The sequence below is a fragment of the Pristiophorus japonicus genome, chromosome 17 (genome assembly GCF_044704955.1).
Source record: "Pristiophorus japonicus isolate sPriJap1 chromosome 17, sPriJap1.hap1, whole genome shotgun sequence".
NCBI lineage: Eukaryota > Metazoa > Chordata > Chondrichthyes > Pristiophoridae > Pristiophorus > Pristiophorus japonicus.
This window is the reverse complement of record NC_091993.1, coordinates 102986601-103003024: the sequence shown is the minus strand read 5'-3', so window position 1 is coordinate 103003024 and position 16424 is coordinate 102986601. Positions and strand designations below refer to the sequence as shown.

General features: G+C 45.7%; 1 long non-coding RNA gene across 2 annotated transcripts in view; it reads right to left on the bottom strand.

Moving 5' to 3' along the window:
* LOC139228248 (uncharacterized) overlaps positions 1-16424 on the bottom strand; it is a 98433-nt gene that overhangs the window by 40595 nt on the left and 41414 nt on the right. The window contains exons 2-3 of one of the 2 annotated variants that reach the window (XR_011587536.1): positions 15886-15941; positions 8400-8446 (exon numbers count right to left, since the gene is read on the bottom strand). This is a non-coding gene — a long non-coding RNA (uncharacterized lncRNA). Of the gene's footprint in view, positions 1-8399; positions 8447-15885; positions 15942-16424 lie in introns of those variants that run through there. The other variant, XR_011587535.1, reaches the window with a different exon arrangement.

Here is a 16424-nt window from a genome sequence, read left to right as displayed (position 1 = left end):
ATCAATTTTTTTTTGTATTTTCCGAATAAACAACCCCTCCGCTGTCTCCCAACCTGCCAACAAATCTACCTGCGACCACCACCTTTTCCCCCTCTCCACCTCACCCCCAAATGTTTTGGGGATTCACCCCTACCCCTGCCCCTGTCCGAGTTGCGATCAGTGTGTTGTGCAGCAGGGCTACCCGAGCGCTGCTGCTGCAGGGGAGTGACAGTGGCAGTGCCATGTGTAGGGAATCGGGAGAAGGTGTAGGGCCTGACGACCCATCTTCGGAGTCAGAAATATCGCCATGCTCCTGACTCCCATGTGCTGTTGCCAATGGTGGCGCGACACCTTGGGGTTCAGTGTCGTCCGCCGATTCCAGCAGCTGTGCAAGGCATCCACGGAATCAGCGATTCGCCGCATCACCGCAATTGGCACCGCCCTGTCCTCCGATTGGCGCGCTGATTGCGCTGCGATGTTTCCGGCGAGTGCACCAATTGCCTGAAGGAGCTCTTGACCAATGTCGACACTTGCCCTAGAAAGCGCAACCATGTCCAGTTCGGCATCTGCCTGTCTTGCAGCACACCTCCCCTGCCAAATCAGCCTCCACAATAAGATAATTGACCAGGTACAGTACCCACCCCCAATGCCTTTCAACACTATCCCATTAATGCACCGTTAGCATGCAAGTGATGCATGATGAACACATCTTATTATATTGTTTTCCTGTAATTAATAATATCGTTGTTAGTAATAATATGTAACTACAAGTTTAGCGAGATTAACAAATTCACAGTATGGCAGTTTTACATTTTAAGTAGTGAATCAGTGCATGCTCAAAGTTATTAAAATTATTAAAGTTATTACTTACTCTCGCGGCCAAAACAATGTCATTCCAGTGCTTGTGGCACTGGACTGGCTCCCGATGGACCTGGGCAACCGAGGATACCGCTCGGCAATCTCTGCCCATATTCTTTGGTAGATGGGGGGGTGGGTGGGGGGCTGAGCTTGCCATGACCACCCCGAGTCAATTGGTCCCAACGTACCTCCACTTCGTGGACCAAGGTAGCTTGGGTGTCCACCGTGAACCTCTTCGCCCTTTTCCTCCTCCTACCTTTGTCTCGGCCTCGACCTCAACCTTTAATTGTTTTTCTATTTTTTGATGGTTGGTTGTTTATATTTATATTTATATTTTTTTGGAGCTAAGTAAATCTTCAAAATATGTAAGTTCTCACTCTCTCTCTTTCTATTCTAAATAGGCTGCTCCACGATTTCTCCTCTCCCTCTCTCTCTTTACCCCTCCCTTCCTCAACTGCGCATGCATGGGCTGACCCCTGACCCCCCCGAAACACCAGAAAGAAAAAAAAAACTCGCATGCGCAAAAGAAAAAGAAAACGCGCGTGCACAGTATGACCGTTGCAGCTGAAACCGGCCTTACACGAGAGATGATACAGCCCGCTGCCACACACTACGTTACCGCTGGCAAGAAAAAAGGCAAAACTAGTGACTTTTGATCTCGGCGGTAATCAGGTGATAACTCGATAACTTCATATCGCCCGATTACCACCGAGACATGGGCGGTAGCGGCAGCAATTGGAAAGTCCAGCCCTTTGATTCTATGATTCTATTTGTTATGACAACAATTTCTATATCTGCACCTGGAAATGTGAACGGCCTGAAATTATGGCTTAGGATATGTGCATAGAAATTCTTAACATTTGCATTTGAATTTCCTTTCTCCGTTATGTTGGTTTTTAAATTTTTTATATATTTTTAAATAATGGGCTAAGAAGTCTGCTAAAGTGGTGGAGAGAAAAGTTTAAGATAAAAGTGTGAAGTTTTGTATCCTACAGCATAATTTCAGTGCTAAGATCAATAAAAAACTATGATAAAAGGGTGGAGTTTGTGCAAACCTGGAAATCATGGGTGTGTTGCCCATAATTATCCATCAATTATTGATGGAGATTCCAGGGCAGCACACCTGAGTTTTTCCAATTTGTGTGGTCAATTTGTGGGAGTGTGAATTCAGATTATACATTCTAATGCAGAATATAACTCATTCATTATATACTAATGCCTACCAAAAAATAACATTCCAAACAATGTTAAAACCAGTTACTCTGCCATTCTGAGCATATTTTCTACGTGCTTTCACTTTTCATTCAGCTCACTAGTACCATTGTTATTTTCTCTTCTACATCCCTTAGTGATTGTTCTAGTTCAGATTGCCAACAGTTAAATCATACTAGCAAGTCCTTCCCCTGGGGAAGCTGACAGAAAATCATTTTCATCCTGTATTGTTCAACCAGTCGTAGACACAAAACAGATCCTGAAGTCCTGCGTGTGATTTCATCGGCCAAATGTCAAATCTTAAAATTGTTTGGAAGTATCATGGGGGGATTATACATAAACTTTACTTTACACCTCTTTGGTACAAATACAAGTTAAAAAAATTGGCCTTTCACTCTGCCTTTGTTTTTCCAATGAGAGAATGCATTTAGTTATGTCTTATTTCTTACCCTAAAACATTAGCCTATCTTTGAAATTCCATAGTACTGATTATTTATCCTGGTCATTGAAGCCATTACTAATATTTTGGGGTGAGCAATGGGATAGCTCATTCTTTTTTATGTAGAACAATGGCTTTCACATCAATCACCTTCTGAATCCTGCTGATTTTGAATTAAAGTTGCATCGGTCACTTTGGATTTAAACTACAAATGGCATTATTTTTAAAGGCTTTAATAGTTGACAAAATTGATTAAGATTTTCAAGTACTGGACTGCCTTTTGATCAGTTCTTGACTTTCTAAAAAAAATAAAATTGTATTATGATTGATCAGGGAAATAAGCATTGTGCCAAGCCTTGTATTATAATTGAATCACAAATTTTGTGCACTTGTTGACAACACAATCTTTCATTCCAGTGACCGGTAATAACACTTTAATAGATATGCTTTTGGATTTTTTGCTGCTTTGAGAAAAATAACCTGAAAGGTAGATTTTCCTGAATAAGAAAGTTATTTTTTGTCAAACCCCTGCCGCTCTCATTCCACTCCAAATTACCCTTCCACCCACAGATTCCTTTCTTTCTTACCATTTATTCCCTACTGGTGTCATATAATTAAAATGAAATTAATTGATTAAAATACTAACATATCCACAGATTTATTTTTAAATACGAACTTATCATAGAATCAGAATCATACATCACAGAAGGAGGCACTTCGGTCCATCGTGTCTGTGCCTGTGCCAGCTCCTGCTCTTTCTCCAGAATCCTGCAAATCAGCTAGCTGGTACGGCTGATGTAGCAGTGACAGAAGGATTAGGAAATGGTGGGTAATGTTAAGTGCAGAGAGTTGCCATTGTAGTTTGAATGAAGCAGCCCCACTGAAATCAGCAATGGCATATTTGAATGTTCAGCCCTATTACAGCTCTGGATCCAAGCTTAAGAGCAGTAATTAGTTGAGAGGTGAGCTCAGTTTGTATTGGAAAAAGCAATTACATTTTCCATGAAATAAATGGGATTTCAAAGCTGATTCAGTTCAATTCATTTTAGCCATGAGCTGTTATCATGAATAGTATAAAGACTTTGAGAAAGGTAAGCACTGTTGTGTGAGTCTACATTCTCTACAGTTGGTATTAGTTTGATAAAGATCAGAGACACCCCTGATTGCAATGTAGCCCAGCAGCTCTGAGAGATGATAGAACTGAATATGTGTGATTAGCAAGAAATATTTTACTATAAGCAGCATATTCCAGTTAACTTTGCTGGAGTACAATGGTTTTATACGACCTTAATACTTACATGCTGGTAAGAAAACAGTCTATAATTATAAATTCTTTGTTTAGTGCCAAGCTCTCTAAGCTCAACAGCCATGAGATACACTTCTTCTCACTTGACCCCATTACCACTAAACTGCTGACCAGCCAACTTCTCTTGCTGGCCCCCATGCTAACTGATATTGTAGACGGTTTTTACTCCTCAGATATTCCCCCCATTCCCCTTTCAAAACTGCTGTCATTAACCACCGCCACCAAAACCCACCATTAACCATTCTGTTCTAGCAAATTTCCGCCCCAACTTCAATTTCTCTTTCTTCTCCAAAGTCCTCAAACATGTTGTTGCCTCACAAATCTGTGCCCATCTTTCCTGCAACTGTTTGAATCTTTCCAATCTGGCTTCTGCTCTTGCCATAACATTGAAACGGCCCTAACCATAGTCGCAAATGACATCCTCTAACTGTGACCATGGTGCATTATAATTTTTCATCCTCTCTGCAGCCTTTCACATGATCAACCAAATCACCTCCTCCAACTCCTCTCCTCCGTTGACCAGCTGATTGGGATAGTCCTCACTTGGTTCCACTCTTACTTATCCGATTGTAGCCAGAGCATCTCCAGCAATGGCTCCTTTTCCCACCCCTGCACGGTTACCTCTGGAATACCTCAAGGATTTATCCTGGGTCCCCTCTTCTTCATCTGTAGGCTAACCTTTGCCAACACCATGGCAGACTTGGGGTCAGCTTCCACCACTTCTCTTAATCCCTCTGTTTTTCAGACTGCTTCTCCGACATCTAGTCTTTGACAAGGCACATTTCTTACAGCTAAACACTGGTAAGATTGAAGATATCATCTTTGGCCCCCTCTACAAACTTTGTAGTGTTACCACCAATTCCATTCCCCTCCATGGGCCGCTCAGGGTGAAACAGACCATTCGCAACGTTAGTGTCCTATTGACCCCGACTTGAGCTTCTGATCTTACATCCTCTGCATCGCAAAGCCCACCTAGCCCAGCCAATCTGCTGCCGATTCTCATTTATTTCAATGCTCTGCTGGCTGACCTCCCATCCTCCACTTTCTGTAAACTCCTGCTCACCTAAATATTTGCTGCCTGTATCATATCTTGCACCAAATCCTGCTCACCCAGCACCCCTGACCTTGCGACTACTTTGATTCAACACTAATTAAATACTTCAAATATAAAATTCTTGTAGTCTTATTTGAATCCTTTCATGGTATCATCCTCCTTATCTCTATAACCTCTTACTGCCCTACAGTCCCCTCTGTTCCTCTGACTCCGGTCTTCTGTGCATCTTCCTCTTCCTTCGCCAAACCATTTGCTGGTCGTGCCTTCAGTCATATCTCATTCCTCCTTTGAGAACCCTTTTAAAACCCGAGTATTTGACCGAACTTTTGGTTACACCCCCACCAGTACCAGCCTTTCACATTCTTTGGCTCAGATTATGATTTTGATGACAACTCTGTGAAGAAAGTTTTCCAACATTAAAGATGCTATAAAAATGCAAATTGTTGTTACACAAAATTAGCTCCAGATTTGTCTGACTTTGTATATAATTCTCCTTTTGTTTGATGAAATTTCCACATTTAGAATGAGGGACAGATTCTTGAACTAAAAGGTGGAAACAAACATGGCTCCTACAGTCCCACATAGTGAATTTATGCAATAACTTGTATTTATATAGCGCCTTTAATGTAGTGAAACATCCCAAGATGCTTCACACGAGTGTTCTAAGAAAATATTTGACACCGAGCCACATAACAAGAAATTAGGGCAAATGACCAAAAGCTTGATCAAAGAGATATGTTTTAAGGAGCGTCTTAAAGGAGGAAAGAGAGGTAGAGAGGCGGAGAGGTTTAGGGAGGGAGTTCCAGAGCTTGGAACCTAGGCAGCTGAAGGCACGGCCACCATTGGTTGAGCAATTATAATCAGAGATGTTCAAGATGGCAGAATTTGAGGAGCGCAGATATCTCGGGGGGTTGTGGGACTGGAGGAGATTACAGAGATAGGGAGGGGTGAGGCCATGGAGGGATTTGAAAACAAGGATGAGAATTTTGAAATGGAGGCGTTGCTTAACCGGGAACCAATGTAGGTCAGCGAGCACAGGGGTGATGGATGAGTGGGATTTGGTGCGAGTTAGGACACAGGCGGCCGAGTTTTAGATGACCTCAAGTTTACATAGGGTAGAATGTGGGAGGCCAGCCAGGAGTGTATTGGAATAGTCAAATCTGGAGGTAACAAAGGCAATAATGAGGGTTTCAGCAGCAGATGAGCTGAGATATGGGCGGAGACGGGCGATGTTACGGAGGTAGAAATAGCTGGTCTTAGTTATGCTGCGGATGTGTGGCTGGAAGTTAACTTCAGGGTCAAATATGACACCAAGGTTGCGAACAGTGTGGTTCAGCCTCAGACAGATGCAAGGGAGATGGATGGATTCAGTGGCTATGGAACGCAGTTTTGTGACGGGGAACGAAAAAAATGGCTTCGGTTTTCCCAATATTTAATTGGAGAATATTTCTGCCCATTCAGCACAGCTTATCGAGATTGTCCTGGAAAGCAAGATTTAAGAATAAAAGAGAACATTTTCTTTAAAAACTAATTTTATCATGCAAGAATTGTGCTTGCACAAGTAACTACTTTCCCTGCTATTTCAGTTAATACAGAAGCAATATAGCAGGCAAGTTGCATTAAAGTCACTGCACAGTACTGAGCAGCAGTATCCATGATTGTGAACATGTGACTCATCAATGTAATCTCCGCTGCCCAGTGACCATTCAGCCAATGCATTTACCTTCATCTGAAACCAAAAGCTGAGGTGGCTTTTGGACAATTTGCAGTTTGTGAATTTGACAGGGCTAGATTTTCGGTTCTGCTCATTTCGGGGCAGTAATAGCGGCGGAACAGTAAAGTTCGCACCCGGGAACGGTTTGTGCCTCAGCCAGCAAAATTCATCAGCGGGGTCCTGAGTGTGGGGCAGAGCACTAAGCGAGGCATTGCACACCTCGCTTAGGGCGCTAGGCCGGCTGAGCAAGTGAAAATCCCAAGCTAAACAGCGCTCTAAGAGAGGTTTGGGGAGGGTGGGGGAAACCTGAAAAAATCCCACCAAAAACATTCCCAATAAATCACTCATGCCACCACAACATAAATCGCAAAAAAATCAATGACACTACTGTTTGACAGTACTTACCTCACTGCAGCCGCTACAGCTCGGACCGCCCGCTTTCACAGGTGGTCCCAGCAGGGGGCGCTCTACAGAGCACTAAGGGTCGGGCGGCAGCAAAAAATCAAACCGATGTCGCAACCAGGCGCGTTGCACAGCGGCTCGCTTCTTCCGGGCGGTAATGCTCCGTGCCCCGTCAAAACCGGCACCAAATGTCCCAGTGCTTACCACTGCCATTGCTGTCCCTCTGGGACGCTAACAGGGGTGGCAGAAGACCAAAAATCCAGCCCTATGGATTCATACTTAAATTTGCATAAATCTGGGGTTTTTTTGCACATTGAATGAGGCATGAGCTTTCCTGCTCATCTCTTAATCATCTCTCAGTGATGCACCGCCATGGCTATAATATGTTTTTATCTGTGCAGATGCAGTCAGCAATGCTGCATCACCAGACACCCTGTGGCTGAACATATCAGATCTACAGAACACTTCATTCATATTTCCTCTATTATTAAACAGTTTCAGATTGGCAACTGTTTAGATGACAGTGATCTGAACTGGCCCTGTGGTGAAATAAACTGCAGAGGTCAACTTATTAATTCTGAGCACAGAATTCAGCAAGTTGAGAATGATAATTAGAAGTCAGACACATTGAGCTATGAGCACTGATTGGCCATGTAAACAGGGTACCAAATGCACCCATATTTAAGACGCGTAATTATTATCAGTGTTCAGGGCAGAAATTCTGGAAGGGAAGGGGCAGGGGATCATTTTATATGTAACACATTCTGATAGATGCTGTTCTAACTGGTAAACAATGTCTCACAGATGACCAGGTTATGCTTACAATGTACTTTAAATGGAGTTCTCTTGGACCCCACTGTCAGGCACAACGTGACCAGCTCCAGTCTCAGACTCAGGCAGATGCCGACTCAATGCGAGACTGGTGTCAGCCAGAAATACTGACATGTCTGCTGCAAGACCAGCTGGAGCGACACCACACAATCTTTTGGCAGAAGCTTGTCCTTTTGGAATACAGAGAGCCTCTTTCAGCAGGGCAAACGCTTGCCAGCAAGATTAGCTGGCACTGGAATGCCTGGTTATACAGTAGATCGAGCAACATTTCAATCTGAGTGTGTGTTTGGGGTTGGTCAGGTCGGATCCTGACTGAGAGCTATAATTACTGTAAAGGGAAAAATATTGGATGCAGGTCATAGGTTTTTTTACCCCACACTCCTGCCATTTTTTTTGATTGAAGAATGTGGGGGAAGGGAAGCAGATGAATTTTTTTGTGGGTGGCCTCATACATAGATTTATATGTTAACCTCCATCTGACCCAAGATATGTACCATGTTGTCCATATTTGGATGGAATGTATTGGCCATCTAAGTAATTTTGTGATTTACAAGAGTTCAGTGACTGTAACAGCTCCGTTTTCCTTGGTACTCACGATCCTTCTTCATGCTGCATTTGGATCTTTTCCATCAGGGCTGTAATGGTCAGTTACTGACACAGGAAATTAGATTTTTAAAATTAAAAAAGATCCACGCGTATGTATAACTACATTAATCATCCCAAGTACTGTGCAATAAGGCTGTATAGCAACTGATATCTATATATTATTGAAAGACTTCCATTTGCACAGACTTCTATCGTTGGTGGTACCTGTACTTTTGTGTCACCATTTTTCAATTGTAACTGCTATATAAAGATTTACACTGGAAAATTCCAATGTAAACATTTACCCATTACACTCTAGTTGCAGGCCTCCAACGAATTACACCCCATAGTGTCAATTATGGCTCAGTGGGTCGCACACGCGCCTCTGCGTCAGAAGGTTGTGGGTTCAAGTCCCACTCCAGGAACTTGAGCCCATAAATATAGACTGATACTCCAGTGCCTGTGCTGCGGGAGTACTGCACTGTCGAGGCCCCGTCTGCCCTCTCGGGTGGACGTAAAAGATTCCATGACACTATTTCGAAGACGAGCAGGGGAGTTTTGGCCAATACTTATCCCTCAATCAACATAACAAAAACAGACTACCTGGTCATTATCACATTGCTGTTTGTGGGAGTTGGCTGTGCGCAGGTTGCCTGCTACGTTTCCTACAATACAACAGTGACTACACCCCAAAAAGTACTTAATTGGCTGTAAAGTGCTTTGAGGTGTCCGGTGGTCGTGAAAGGTGCTATATAAATGCAAGCCTTTATTTATGCCTCTTAGCTGCCCCGATCTTTGTCCTCCTATGCCTATGTTCCCATTTCTTCACCCACTCCCAAGGCTTTGACCGAGATATCAAAATATATATATCCTTATGTCTATATATATATATATATATCCATATAGTTACATATATATATATCCATATAGCTACATATATATCTATATCCATACACGTCAATATCCTTCTCTCTCTCTTTCTCTTACATATTCATCCCACATATATATATTTATCTATATATATCTTAGTCCATTAAGGGTCATTATAGGCAGTCCCTCGAAATTGAGGAAGACTTGCTTCCACTCTTAAAGTGAGTTCTCAGGTGATTGTACAGTTCAATACGGGAATTACAGTCTCTGTCACAGGTGGGACAGACAGTCATTGAAGAAAAGGGTGGGTGAGGGCCGCACACTCCTTCCGCTGCCTGCGCTTGTTTTCTGCATGCTCTCGGCGACGAGACTCGAGGTGCTCAGCACCCTCCCAGATGCTCTTCCTCAACTTAGGGCGTTCTTTGGCCAAGGACTTCCAGGTGTTGGTGGGGATGTTGCACTTTATGAAGGAGGCTTTGAGGGTGTCCTTGAAACGTTTCCTCTGCCCACCTGGGGTAGAGGATACCACCATTAAGGGAACAAAATCACAGAATATCTTTTGCTCCCACTGTTTATTTTCACCCATGCTGTTCCATTCAAGCTTCATATCTCCCTCTTACTCCCCACTTCATTATTTTTTGGTCATCAAGAAGGTAAAAACACAGCACAGGATACAAGAACACATCAGATATCACCGATAACCCAAAAAAATGACAAACTACAGATGAAATCAAATCATCACAAATAATTTATTGGCAAGGATTATATTGAGGTTAAGCAACGATACAACCCACCAGAAAAACAAACATAATTTGAGAGAAAAATAATTCAACAGTTCACTGTGACCAACACATCACTCTCGATATAAATCAGATGTGCAAACACAGTCACAGAAAAATTGAATTAAAGAAAAACACGCTCATGCTCAACAAGCTCCCCGCTGGAGTGGAACTAAACTATAGAACCAGTGGGAACCTGTTCAACCTTCGTTGCCTCCAGGTTAAATCCAGGACTGTCGCATTCTTTGTCATTGAACTACAGTACGCGGACGACTCTTGAGTCTGCGCACATTCAGAGGCTGAACTCCAAGCCATCGTCAACATCTTCACTGAGGTGTACGAAAGCATGGGCCTTACACAAAACATTCGTAAGACTAAGATCCTCCACCAACCTGACCCCGCCACACAGCACTGCCCCCAGTCATCAAAATCCACGGCGCGGCCCTGGACAATGTAGACCACTTTCCATACCTCGGGAGCCTACTTTCAGCAAGGGCAGACATCGACAACGAGGTCCAACACCACCTTCATGTGCCCGCACAGTCTTTGGTCGCCTGAGGAAGAGAGTGTTCAAAGACCAGGCCCTCAAATCTGGCAGCAAGCTTATGGTTTACAAGGCTGTAGTGATACCTGCTCTCCTGTATGGCTCAGAGAAGTGAACCATATACAGTAAACACCACAAATCGCTGGAGAAATATCACCAACGATGTCTTCACAAGATCCTGCAAATACCCTAGGAGGATAGATGCATCAACTTCAGTGTTCTCGGTCAGGCCAACAACCCCAGCATCGAAACATTGACCACACTCGACCAGCTCTGTTGGGCGGGCCACATTGTCTGCATGCCTGACACCAGACTCCCAAAGCAAGCGCTCTACTCAGAACTCCTACACGGCAAGTGATCACCAGGTGAACAGAGGAAACATTTCAAGGACACCCTCAAAGCCTCCTTGATAAAGTGCAACATTCTCACCGACACCTGGGAATCCCTGGGCAAAGACCGCCCTAAGTGGAGGAAGAGCAACCGAGAGGGTGCTGAGCACCTTGAGTCTCGTCACCGAGAGCATGCAGAAAACAAGCGCAGACAGCAGAAGGAGCATGCGGCAAACCAGACTCCCTACCCACCCTTTCCTTCAATTACTGTCTGTCCCACTTGTAATTCCCGTATTGGACTGTACAGTCACCTGAGAACTCACTTTTAGAGTGGAAGCAAGTCTTCCTCAATTTTGAGGGACTGCCTATGATATGATGACTCTCAACATAAATCAGATGTGCATACTGTCATGTATTTAACCACAATGCAACACCACTGTATTACTGTATACACTCAACCTTGATGCACACCTTGACCACAAGGGGTGAACTTGTGGGAGACACTCCTTACCTGATCACACAGGTATAAAAAGGGAGGTTCCACACAGGATCATCATCTTTGGAGTCCTGTAAATAAAGAGGGCAGGTCACCGAGTGATCTTGTCCCTGGAATGTGCCTCGTGTAGTTTCATGCTGCAGAGTTAGGACTTTACATTGGCGACGAGAAACGGGAATTCACGGCCCACGGGAATGGCCACCGGCAGCACAGAGGAACGGTACTGTGTTGGGGAAGACTGGGACGATTTTGTCGAGAGGCTTTAGCAAAGGTTTGTTACGAAAGAATGGCTGGGGGATGCAGCGGCCGACAAGCGAAGGGCTCATCTTTTGACCAGCTGCTGACCAAAGACTTACGCGCTCATGAAGGACTTACTAGCACCCGAAAAGCCGGCGGACAAAACCTTTGAAGAACTTACCAAAGTGATCGGGGAGCACCTCAAACCAGCGAGCAGCATACATATGACCCGACACAGATTCTAGACCCACCGACGTGAAGGACAGAGCATACTGGACTTCGTAGCGGACTGACGCCGTTTGGCCAGCCTCTAAGTTCACAGACGTCTGCAGCAGGGAGATGCTAAGGGACTGCTTTATAGGGGCACCAGTCATGCGGGAATTTTCCGCAAATTAATTGAGACCAAGGATTTGATCTTGGAAGCGGCAGCGTTGATGGCTCAAACTTTCATGGCGGGGGAGGAAGAGCCGAAAATAATATACGCGAGCAATTCTGCCTCTAACGCGGCGATGGATCAGGGAGTGAACATCATCAATGCGACTCAGAGCCCCGCAGGCAGGCAGGGGCAGTCTGACATTCCCCAGGCAGCAATAGACCCTAGAGCAGGACTTCAACAGAGACAATGGCAGGCTGAACGGACATTCGCGCCATCACAGTGGACAATGCGGCCCGGGATGGGCCATTGACACCCACTAATAGGGTATTTAAGAGCAGTCAAAGGGACAGTCAGCGCGGAATGCCTGGTCATAGTTCCTTTGTTCCCAACAATGGAAACTTTAACTCATGCTGGAGGTGTGGGGAAAAACACTAAGCTAGATCTTGCAGATTTCAACAGTTCGTCTGCAGGAACTGCAATCTCAGTGGCCATTTAGCTGGAATGTGCAGGAAGTCTGCAACCAGATTAATATATGAGGTTGATGGACCAGAAGAGGGTTCTGTGAGGCAGGATGACTTTTGGGGCAAATGATGGACGCCGAGGTTCAGCGGGTCCATGTGGCGAATATTCACAGTTCATACACCAGAACGCCATCAATGATGATGAGAGTTTTATTAAACGGCATCCCAGTATGCATGGAGCTGGACACTGGGGCCAGCCAGTCACTCATGGGAGTTCAGCAATTTGAGAAGCTATGGCCACTTAAAGCCAGTAGACCCAAATTAGCACATATCGAGACTCAATTATGGACGTTCACTAAAGAAATCATTCCGGTGCTAGGCAGTGCAATGTTGGCTGTCATACACAATGGGGTAGTGAATCGGCTGCCGCTCTGGATTGTCCCGGGCAATGCTCCCGCACTGTAGGGGAGGAGCTGGTTAGCCAAGATGAACTGGAAATGGGGGGATGTTCACGCAATGTCATCTGTGGAGCGAAGTTCATGCTCACAAGTCCTACAACAATTCGATTCACTATTCCAACCTGGCGTTGGGACTTTCAAAGGCACTAAGGTAGTGATACACATCACCCCGGACACCAGGCCAGTGCACCACAAAGCCAGAGCGGTGCCGCATGTGATGTGGGAAAAGATCGAGAGCGAATTGGACTGGCTGTTGAGAGAGGGCATCATCTCGCCTGTTGAATTCAGCGACTGGGCGAGCCCCATTGTTCCCGTCCTAAAAGCAGATGGCTCTGTCAGGATCTGTGGCAACTACAAGGCCACCATCAATCGGGTGTCCCTACAAGATCAATACCCGCTCCCGAGAGCGGAGGACCTCTTCGCCACGCTGGCAGGTGGCAAGCTGTTCACCAAGTTGGACCTCACTTCAGCCTATATGACCCAGGAACTGGCCGATGAATCTAAACTACTGACCACCATCACCACGCACAAGGGACTGTTCGTTTATAACAGGTGCCCGTTTGGCATTCGATCAGCGGGCGCAATTTTTCAACGAAACATGGAAAGCCTGCTTAAATCTATTCCTGGAATGATCATATTCCAGGACGGCATCCTCATCACGGGTCGAGACACCGAGGAACACCTCCACAACCTGGAGGAGGTGCTACGCTGACTGGACCGGGTAGGCCTGCGACTCAAGAAGTCTAAATGTGTGTTCTTCACTCCTGAGGTTGAGTTTCTGGGCAGGAGGGTTGCTGCAGATGGGATTCGGCCCACCAAATCCAAAACAGAGGCTATTCGACGAGCACCCAGGCCCTGCAACACATCGGAGTTGCGTTCATTCCTGGGACTGTTGAACTATTTCGGAAACTTTCTGCCGAACTTGAGCATGTTGTTGGAGCCGCTACACGTGCTTCAGCGTAAGGGTTGCAATTGGTTTTGGGGAGACTGTCAGGAACGGGTTTTGATCGGGTGCGAAACCTATTTTGTTCAAACAAGTTGTTGACCCTGTGTGACCCCTGTAAAAAGTTGGTTCTGACACGTGATGCATCGTCCTATGGGGTTGGGTGCGTGTTGCAGCAGGGCAATGCTGAGGGTCAACTACAACCTGTAGCTTATGCTCTCTTAAGCAGAACGGGGATATGGGATGGTCGAGAAGGAAGCGCTTGCATGTGTCCATGGTGTAAAAAAAATGCATCAGTACCTCTTTGGTAGGAAGTTTGGATTAGAGACGGACCACAAGCCATTAACATCCCTGTTGTCAGACAGCAAGGCTATCAATGGCAACACATCAGCTCGCATACAGCGATGGGCTCTCACGCTGGCTGCTATGACTACTCCATCCGGCACTGGCTCGGCACTGAAAATTCAGCAGGCTTCCACTGACCACCACTGGAGCAGTGGAGCAAAGCGCCGAGATGGTCATTGCTGTCGATGCCTTTGACAGTGCAGGCTCCCCCATCACAGCCCGCCAGATCAAAATCTAGACAAACAAAGATCCCCTCCTATCCCTGATTAAGAAATGTGTCCTGACTGGGGATTGGGCGCCCGCACACGGAGCATGCCCTGAGGAGGTCAGACCGTTTCACAGACGGATGGATGAGCTCTCCATCCAAGCCGACTGCCTACTATGGGGAAGCCGGGTAGTTATGCCCCAGAAGGGCAGGGAGGCATTCATCAGGGAACTCCACAGCGATGACCCAGGCATTGTGCTGATGAAGGCCATTGCCCGGTCACACGTTTGGTGGCTTGGAATTGATTCAGACCTGGAACACTGTGTTCGCAGGTGCACGACGTGTGCCCAGCTGGGCGATGCCCCCAGGGAGGCCCCGCTCAGCCCGTGACCATGGCCTGGTGGGCCATGGTCACGCATTCATGTTGACTACGCGGGCCTATTCATGGGTAAGATGTTCCTTACTGTTGTAGATGCGTACTCGAAAAGGATCGAGTGCATCATTCTGAATTCAAGCACGTCATCCACGTGAGCCTACGTGAGATCTTTGTAACCCATGGCTTGCCGGGCATCCTGGTTAGTGATAACGGCCCATGTTTCACAAGCTACGAATTCCGAGAGTTTATGTCGGGCAATGGCATCAACCACGTCAGGACTGCGCCGTTCAAGCTGGCCTCCAATGGCCAGGCGGAACGTGCAGTCCAAATCATTAAGCAAGGGATGCTCAGGATTCAAGGACCCTCCCTACAATGCCACCTGTTGTGCCTCCTGCTGGCCTATAGATCCCGACCGCACTCGCTCACAGGGGTGCCGCCCACAGAGCTACTAATGAAACGGACACTCAAAACTCGGTTGTCCCTCATCCACCCAGTCCTGACCGACATATTTGAGGGCAAGCGCAAGTCACAAAACGAGTACCATGATTGTAATTCGAGGGGGAGGTGTATAGAAATAAATGATCCTGTATTCGTCCTCAATCACGCCATGGGGCCCAAATGGCTTGAGGACACTCTAATTGACAAAGTGGGGAATAGGGTCATTGTGGTAAAACTCAACAATGGTCAGATATGCCGTAAGCATCCGGACCAAGTAAAAAAAAGGTTCAGCACCGACACGGAGGAACCTGAAGAAGATCATGAAATGGATTTCACAACACCGCCAGTGAACGAGCAACAAGAGCAATCAGAAGAATGCACAGTCCCTGCGGTCAGCCTGGACAGGTCGGAATCACCACAGGTGACAGACACTCACGTCAGTGTCCAACAACCAGAGCCCACCTGCGGCGCTCCACGAGGGAGCGCAGACCACCTGAAAGACTAAACCTATGATCCCAATACGACTTTGGGGGGCGAAGGTGATGTCATGTATGTAATAACAATGTAACACCACTGTATTACTGTATACACTCAACCTAGATGCACACCTTGACCACAAGGGGTAAACTTATGGGAGACACTCCTTACCTGATCACACAGGCATAAAAAGGGAGGTCCCACTCAGGGTCATCGTCTTTGGAGTCCTGTAAATAAAGAGAGCAGGTCACAAAGTGCCCTTGTCCCCAGAATGTGACTCGTGTAGTTTCATGCTGTAGAGTAAGGACTTTACACATACATAGTCACAAAAAAATTGAATTAAAGAAAAACACTCAAAAGATATCAGACGCAGTTATTCAGCAACCATAGAATATAAGATTTAACACAAAAATATCATCCCCACAAGAATCACAAGCACAAAATAAATCCAGACAAATACATTGAGCCCCACCATCATGAGATATAAAACCTCGCAATTGAAAACAGTATATCTGCTTCAGGGAGAAAGCCAGACAAGATCAAATAAAGTCATGTAGAAATCATAAGGAGATCTTTCCCTGGGTCTGTGCCAGGTACACTAGTTTGCCTGGGCTCAGAAATACCACGTAGGTCGGAGCATAAAGGAACCTATCTGATTTTTCCTCCATTCGCTTAAATGGAAGGAAAGTCATGTGCCTGTCGAGGAAAAT